The sequence below is a fragment of the Dasypus novemcinctus genome, chromosome 2 (assembly GCF_030445035.2).
Source record: "Dasypus novemcinctus isolate mDasNov1 chromosome 2, mDasNov1.1.hap2, whole genome shotgun sequence".
Lineage (NCBI taxonomy): Eukaryota > Metazoa > Chordata > Mammalia > Cingulata > Dasypodidae > Dasypus > Dasypus novemcinctus.
In genome coordinates this window covers 67,946,033-67,955,102 of record NC_080674.1, presented here as the reverse complement: position 1 = coordinate 67,955,102, position 9,070 = coordinate 67,946,033, and positions in this window count along the sequence as shown.

Genomic DNA, 9,070 nt, shown 5'->3' with positions numbered 1-9,070 from the left:
CGGAGCTTACAGCTTAGAGGGATACAAACAAGTGAGGACTATGACAGGATATACCGAGCGCTGAGAAGGGGTATGGAAGCATCTTTTATCAAGATGAAAAGATGCCAGCATATTCAGGTGTTACTGGAGCCGGGAAGAGGTACAGAGAAAGAGGGGGTAACTAACGAACAAGGCACTCAGGGAGTTAGGAAAGGAGCAGGATCTGGAGCCTTCTAACTTTGGGTGGTATTCTGTTCATCAGTAGGAGCATAGATGTATCTCAAGTGCTAATATCTTAATAAAGAATGATATGTTTCTAGAAAGGTTGTGAATTTATCGTGCAGCACTGTCTAATGGAAAAACCTCGGTGTCTGGAGTTGGATGAACTGGTTCTGAGGTTTTGAGTTCCCTCTGTTTGTTTTCCAAGCCAAGTGAGTTTGGGTGAATTGTTTAACTTCTTTCAGTCTTGGGTTCGTTTGTTTGATTGTTTGTTTGTTTGTTTTCCCTGGGACCTCAGATGGACAGAACTTGGTTAATCATAATCTTTAGTCAATCTCAGGATTCATATTGTTGCCTGTCACTGTAGATGATCTGTCTTAATTAAACTGCTGAATATCTCATTAAGTGAATCCATGTATGCATCACTGATATATGTCAGACATGGCAAGACATGCCAGTGGGGATAAGAGAGACAGTTAAATAAATAGAGCTGGAATAAAAAGCAATTGTCCATATGGAATGAGATAAAAGGGAATCCCTTTATGGTCCCATTTGTAAAAATCAACTCCAGATGAATTAAACATGTTAAAAGGAAAGCATTAAAACTTTTAGAAGAAAATTTAGGTGAAAGTATTTTGGACCTTGGAATAGGGAAAGATCTCTTAAAGACACAGTGTTGATTATAAGCAAAAAGATTGATAAATTTGCTAGATGAAAATTAAGAACATTTTCCCTCAAAGACAGTCTCTATTTCCTCATTTATAAAATAGAGGTAATAAAGCCCACCTTATAGAATTCTAATAAGATGAAATGAAATGAAATAATATATAAAAAACACTCAGTGTAGGTCCTAGCACCTAGAAAGCAATAAATGGTAACTATGATTATTATTCTCAAACAATGTTATTACTTATCAAACAACTTAGAGAAATATGACAAGGCATATGCAAAGCAGACAAGCCTTGTGGAGACCAAGTATTTAATTTATGGGCATGGTTTCAAGGGAGAGATGACAATATGTGCTACATTTATCAGAGGTCTACAGTCCAACAGCTAACAAATATTTATTCAGCATCCAAGCCAGGCACTGTGCCAGGTGCTAGTTAATTTATATCAGCCACCATGACTTTTTTGCCACAGTCTAACACATCTACAACTCCCACATATTTATCTGTAACAAGAGCCAAGGAAGAACCTTTACATATGGTGATAATCCGTATATGGCACTACAGTAGAAATGTGGCATTGCCAGGGACAGAAACCTCAGAAAGGCCCAATTCTCAGTTATTTATGCTAATGGAGGAGTATAGTAGAAAATGGTAGGTGTATTCTCCCCTTTAGGGTTTTTTTTTTCTGCCAATAATAAAAAATCACAAATCAACATGGCCCAACAGTAGGGAAGAAAGTCCAGAAGTAGGACAGCCTTCAGGAGCTGCTTGTTGAGCCGCGTAACAATGTCCTAAAAGCCCCGGTTTTCTCTGTTTCTCTGCTCTGTGGCCCTGGATGATGAAGTACAGGTGCAATTTAACATGGCTGACTTGTTCTGGAATGTACAAAGCCTTGAATAAAAGAAAATGAAGCTGCACTGTGAAAACATCATGCAGGGGGTGTTGGAAAGCAGTTCAAATAATCTTCTACTGTCTCAATTGCTAAAGCAAATACCATACAATGGGTTGGCTTAAACAACATGATTTATTAGCTCATCGTTTTGAGACTAGGAAAAGTCCAAAACTGAGGCATCAGCAAAGCAATGCTTTTTCCCTCAAGACTGTGGTGTTCTGTTGCTAGCTGCCAGAGATCTTTGGGGTTCCTTGGCTTTTCTGTGACATGGCACTGAACATGGCAGCATCTTTTCCTTTGTCTTCCAGGTTCCATTGACTTCCAGCTTCTGGTTGCTCCCCATGGCTTCTCCTGTGTTCAGTTTCCTTTGCTTTCAAGACTTCAGTCATATTAGAGTAAGGCTCACCCTCATTTGGTTTGGGCACCTTAACTAAGAGCATCTTCAAACGTCCTATTTACAAATGTGTTCACACACACAGGACTAGGGGGTGAGACCTGAACATAACTTTTATGGGGGACATGATTCAATCCCCCAAAAAGCCAATTCAGTGTTTATTTTGCCTGATTTCTAGAATTATAACAACTGTTTTATATATTCACATTTCGCCACTTCTTGGTTGGGTTTTCTCCCACGAGCAGAAATAAACAAAGTGAAAAATCATGAATTTTATCAAAATAGGCTTTATCATATAATTTACCCAGTTATGAATACTCAGTAAACATTTTTTTAAGCTCTGGAGTGTCAACAATTGTTTAGCTCTCACAACTAATTATACAAATGTTCTTTGATGAGTTGTAACAAATATACCACACAAATACAAAGTATTACTAATAGGGTGGTAATGGGAACTCTGTATTTTATGCATGACTTTTCTGTAAACCTACAACTTCTCCAATTAAAAAAAAAACATAGTAATAAAAAAGAGAAAGAAAGAATTCACCAGAAGACGGAACTCAGAGCTAGAGAGGAAACATAAGACTACCCATAATTCCTAGAAATATTGGGGGAACACTGGGCTACCCAGTAAAGAGATGGAGGCTCAAGTCATTTTTAACAGACTGCCAACTGGAAGGGGATTCTCCAAAAGATGGAGAAATTAGAGGCACTCAGAAAGCTAACAGCTAGGTTGCAGGTCTCTAAAGTCTTACTATTCTAGTCCAAGTACATAGATGAGGCTGAAGAAAGCTGAAGGAAGAAGAGGAGATAGAAAGACATACAGAAAAAAGCTCTTTTCTTATCTTCATTTCTTTCAGGTATCAAAAGGTGAGGCCAGAGAGCTGGTTATTCCCACCCATCAGAAGGCAGGATGGTACAGTTCATATCTGATTCAGAAGCAAACAGCCAAATTATTCTTCTCTCAGACTGAATCAGCGTATAAAGCAATTTCTCAGAAATCTGAATTTGAAAGGTTATCTGGGCCTGAATTACCCCACCTCTCTGTTTCACCCATAGATTCATGCTGCAGAACAATTCCCCAAGTCTGGGCCCAGAGCTTTACCTTACTTGAATCAGGGAATACTTGATACATAACAGCATTTTTTTATTTTGCTTTAAAAAGAGCTCAGTAGCTTGAAAACCTCAACATGTTAGACAGAAATATAGCAGACACTGCTCAGCACGACCCCATGATGCTGCTATGATAACCTACCAGGTGCTAGAAATGAAAGCTGCATAAAGGTCAATCGCGGCAGCTCTGCCCTCAGAAGGGTGGCAGGCCAGTGGAGATCGTCAGGTGAGTAACTCATTGCACTGCACAAGAGCTACGCAGAAGGGAAGCGGACTTGGCCCAATGGACAGGGCATCCGTCTACCACATGGGAGGTCCGTGGTTCAAACCCCGGGCCTCCTTGACCCGTGTGGAGCCGGCCCATGCACAGTGTTGATGCACGCAAGGAGTGCCATGCCACCCAGGGGCGTCCCCCTCGTAGGGGAGCCCCACGGTCAAGGAGTGCGCCCCATAAGGAGAGCCGCCCAGCGTGAAAGAAAGTGCAGCCTGTCCAAGAATGTCACCACACACACAGAGAGCTGACACAACAAAAAGAAACCCAGATTCCTGCTGCTGATGATAAGGATGGAAGCAGTCACAGAAGAACACGCAGCTAATGGACACAGAGAGCAGACAACTGGGGGGTGGGGGGGAGGTGGGGGAGGGGGAATACATAAATAATAAAAATTAATTAAAAAAAAAAAACTGTGCAGAGGAGCTCAGAAGAGGGAGTGAAATGGCCATGCCCCGGCCCTTGCCTCAGAATGATTCTTCCCTTCCAAGCAGCAGTGGAGAACTGCCTGATAACTCTGCAATTCCTCTCCCTCCTCAGTGAAGAGAGGCTACAAAATGCAGGCTTCTTCTCTTACCCAGATTCCCCTGGCTTGTTTTTGTTTTTTTTCAGCTCATCTCATCCTCTCCTGGTTTGGTTCAGTTTTCTGCAAGCTTCTCTATCTGGCTCATTTATCTCTCTTGATCCCTCAGAACCCTCTCCCATAATTCCATTGACTGGCAAGGACATTTTTCCTTCCGAGAGCAGAGCTGAGCAGCTTCAGCGTTGCTGCCCCAAATCTGCTCAACAGCCCTTCTGGACCACTGCCTGGTTTTTTAGGTCAGTGGGACTTTCCAGGCTGTACCTCTCTTCCCATTGCTTTTTAAATTTCTGACTGCCAGGCTCGCTTTTCTTAATTACATTTGAAACTTTATTTCATACAACATACAACCAGGTCTTAAGGAGCAGGTGAGTCAGGATTCTGTAGGGGAACCCCATCGTTCTGATTCCCTCATCAAAGCCACGCTAGGTTAGCAGAGCACTGTAAGCAAGGAGAGTGAAAAGAACTGATGCCTGTAGCTCCAAGAAATGGTACTGAACTAGGCACCAGTTCAAGCTCAGGTCCCCGCCCCACAACCCACCCTGCCATGTGATCTTAGGCAAGTCACTTAACCCTCTCTGACTTCAAAAATTGTGCCTTTCAGCCTTCCTCAGGACATGCAGAATCAAATGCATTCATTTCCATAAATGTGCCTTATAAACTATAAAGGGCTGTTCAGTCAAAGGTCATTACTAAAGGTCAGTGTCAAACCTCAGGGCACAAGTGCAGCATATCTTTCTGAATAAACGGGCAAGCACCATGTGGAAAGGGCCTGGGGCTTGTTCACCACATACCCAACCCCTGCCCATCCCCTGTGCTTGGCACATTAAGTGAATGAATGAAGGTATGAACAAACAAATAAACCTATGCATCCAGGAGGTGTGGAATGTTAGGTCCTTTCCCAAATCCGTGAAGCGCAGCACCTGATGGTAGCAGTAAGAATGCCTAAAACATCGCCCAGGTCTTTCCTGAATTTGCATTTATGAATTGAGTCCCATTTGTGTGAAAAGTGGAAAAACTAAACTAAACCAGGGATGTTTCCACTCATAGGTCAACAGCAAAACTCCTGACCGCTTGTGACCCCACGGAGACTGCGCATTTAGAGAAGCAGCATCTTACATTGTTATAGTGATTTACAGTTTATCAGGCATTTTCTAGGACCCAACCTCATATTGATCTTCAAAATATCATGTAGTAAATTATTCCCATTTTCCAGATGAGGAAACCAGAGCTCAGGGGAGTTCAGACACTTGTTCCAAGTCACGAGGCCAGAGAGGTCAACTCCTTGGGCCTTTCAGCGCCTCCTGAGGACAGTCATGGGGGTGTGAGCAGACAACCCTCTACAGCAACCAAAAACTAATATGACTTTCCTGAAGCCCTGGAGAGGACAGCTGACCCTCTCCTGATAAAATAATGGCAAAGAAAATCCTTTTGTAAGTAAAATACACGATGGCAACACACAATAAACACATTTTTCAACATTAGCTTCATGAATAATTAAACAATTACAAACAACTGCAATGTGCCGTTTCCCCTCCATCAAATTAAAAACAATAAAACGAATTGTTGATAAGGACGCAGTAAAACTGGTGTTTACATTCAGGGCTGGTGGTCTCGTACACTGCTCCAACCCTTTCAGAAGCTGTTTGTTCATACACATCAAAAGCCATGAAATTGTTCACATTGTCTGACCTCGTAATCTTACTTCAGGGAATTTATCCTAAGGAAATAATATGAAATACAGAGAGGAAAAAATTAGCTTCCGAGACCAGGTTGTTGCATTCTCTCTTGGATAGCAATGAGATAAGTTGTCTTTTCAATAAATTTGCCTTTGTTTAAGCTAGTTCAGGTTGGTTTCTGTTACTGGAAACCAGAACTTTCTTTATTACAAATACATTCACACATAAAGATAGCTCATGTAAATATTAATATCCTCTCCTTTCTTCATTCTAATCAACCCCAGTCAACTTTTCCAGCCTCATATCCTGGTACTCCCCCACCCATCTCCATCAATCTGAAATGCTCTGGTCAACTCAAACTTCTCACCTTGGTGCAGTTTTGTTTATGCCAGTTTTCTTAAACTTTAGTGAGTATCAAAATCACCTGCAAAGCTGGGTAAAGCACAGATTGCCAAACACACACACTCCCTCCCACTGAATTTGATCCAGTAGGTCCTGCGTGAGGCCTGAGAATTTGCATTTCTAACAAGTTTCAGGGGAGGCTATACTGTTGGTCAGAGACCACACTGTGAATCATTGGTTTAAGCAGTAGTTTTGTTGGCAAAATCTTTAGTCTTTCAGCCCCATCCCCTTCCTTCTTTTTTCAGCTAGCTCTAGCCCCATCAGGCTGAATTCGTTACTTGTCCCCTGTGCATCTTTGGAGTGAGAATAGCACCCCTTACACTGTATAAAGAGAGTTAGTTGCACAATCAATCCCAGATCCCCTGCTCACAGTGATTCAGGAGGGCTGGCCCATAGCCCTGGAATCTCTGAACCCCCAAAGTTGGAACAATGCTTAGCACATAGTAGGCATACACTCGCGTCAGATTGAATTAGGCCATGCTGCCTCCCTTTACAGGAAGTTGTGATTTACTCCTATTCCCACAGGATCTGTTAGCCTATCAAATGGCTATTTTTATAAAAAACGGTGATTAGCCCTGATAGCACAAAAAGAAACATGAGCAGAGTTTATTAGTTTGGCAGGCTAGTAAATATCATCTTGCTTTGCTCTCTAAACTCCCTAATGAAGATAGCAGCTCTTGGGCAAATAAATAAAACATTCAGTTGACAACACACAGCCCATCATAATCACATACACTAATTTACTTATTCCTGAAGGACAGGAACCTCCTCAGGGCAGGGTTCATAAATGCGCTGCCCAGTCACCTTTTCTCCTTAGATAAATTGTATCAAACTGAGATTTTAACCGTTTTCAATGCCATATATGTATTTTATTTCAACATCTTTTAATAGCAAAATACCCATCTTAATCAAATGAAAACTTTTTCAGTGATTATCCTAAAGCCAATTCCTACTCTGGAAAAACATCCCTTTGAATCACAAGTGGCTGGGCTAAACAGTGTTCTCAGAATATTAATGTGAGCTCAAGCTATTAAAATGTCATGGTTAACCTTTTAAAACCTAATTAAATTAAAATAATAATATGTGGAACAGTTTTACTGGAAGGAAAGGCTCTTTTTCAAAGAACTTGTTCCAAGCCTCAGAGCTAACACCTAGAAAGCATGGTGGGAAAGAGGTTTTGCATGCAGACAAAGACAGTCTGACTTTGCACGTGCTGTGATTAAGTTTTGGTTGTTAGTATTATAGTTAATTATTGTAGCATGCTAGAGGGCAGGGACAATTTACTTGCCTGGTCACACCTAATAAGGTGTATTTGCAGATGCCAGCATCTCCTGGACTTAATCAACAAACTATCAAGAAAATCAATGCTGTTAAGCCCTATGTCCTTGCAATATTTTTTTCCAAATGGAAAACGATAAAATCCAAGGGCAGTGTGCTGGGGATATAGACAAGCTGTGCAGAAGGCCTCCTTTAACTAGTATCAGGCTTATCTCCCTCCTTGACTGGTGCCATTGTGCAAAGAGTGTTGGTTCTCCCTTACAGCCTAATTCTATCGAGAGCAAAGTTCAAGGCAGCCACCAGGTGCAAGGAAATTAACATCAGACAACCCCAGCATTTCTTGGTAACCAGGCTGTGGGAGGTTTCAAATGGGACCCTGCCTGCTTTCTCTTGTATGGGAAAGGGTTGTCATTCCCACGCCATTACACTCACCTCTTGCTACTCAAGGAATGCATTTTTGTTGCTTTATTTGATCATTTAAGCTTGAGGCCAGGGAATGCATTTTTAAAAATAAGAAACTTAAGTTTCTGAGGAACTGCCAAACTGTCTTCCGCAATATAGCTGCACCATTTTACATTCCCACCAGCACCAAACGAGTATTCATATTTCTCTTCATCCTTTCCAACACTCACTGGTTTTTTTTGTCCCATTGTTTTTTGTTTGTTTGTTTTTATTTTTGAGACATCACAGCTGGGAATTGAACCAGGGATCTCATATGGTAGGAGGCCAGCACTCAACCACTGAGCAACATCAGCTTCCCAGGGTTGTTGTGGGTTTTTTTTGTTCATTCTTTGCTTGCATTTGGTTGTTTGTTTTTAGGTGGCACCAGGGACGGAGCCTGGGACCTTCCATGTGGGAAGTGGGTAATCAACTGGTTGAGCCACATCCACTCCCCTTATTGTTTTTTTAATAGTATCCATTCTAGGGGGTGTGAAACTGTATCTCATTGTGGTTTTGATTTACATTTCCCTGTTAGCTAATGATGTTGAACAAACCTTTTCATAAGCTTTTTGACCATTTGTATCTTCTTTGGAGAAATGTCTATTCAAATCTTTTGAGCATTTTTAAATTACCTGTCTTTTTGTTGTTGAGTTGAAGGATTTCTTTATATATTCTGGATATTAAACCCTTACAGGATATGTACTTTTCAATTATTTTCCTCCATTGTGTGAGTTGTCATTTTATTTTCATGGTAAAGTCCTTTGATATGGAAAAGTTTTTAGTTTTAATGAGGTCTCATTTATTTATTTTTTTCTTTTGTTGCTTATGCTTTGGATGTAAAGTCTAAGAAACGATCACCTTACACAAGATCCTAACAATGTTTCCGTACATTTTCTTCTAGTAGTTTTATAATTCTTGCTCTTATATTTAGGTCACTGATCCATTTTGAGTTGATTTTTGTGTATGGTGTGAAGTAGGGGAATAACCTCATACAATATTTTGCAAATGGAGAAGCAGTTTCCCAGCACCATTTGTTCTTTCCTAATTGAGTGGTCTTTACCCCCTTGTCAAAAATCAAATGGTCATACTCTGTGATAAAACTGAGAGCCACTGAATGTATAGTTTGGATGGACTGTACAAGGCAGGGAACTGTA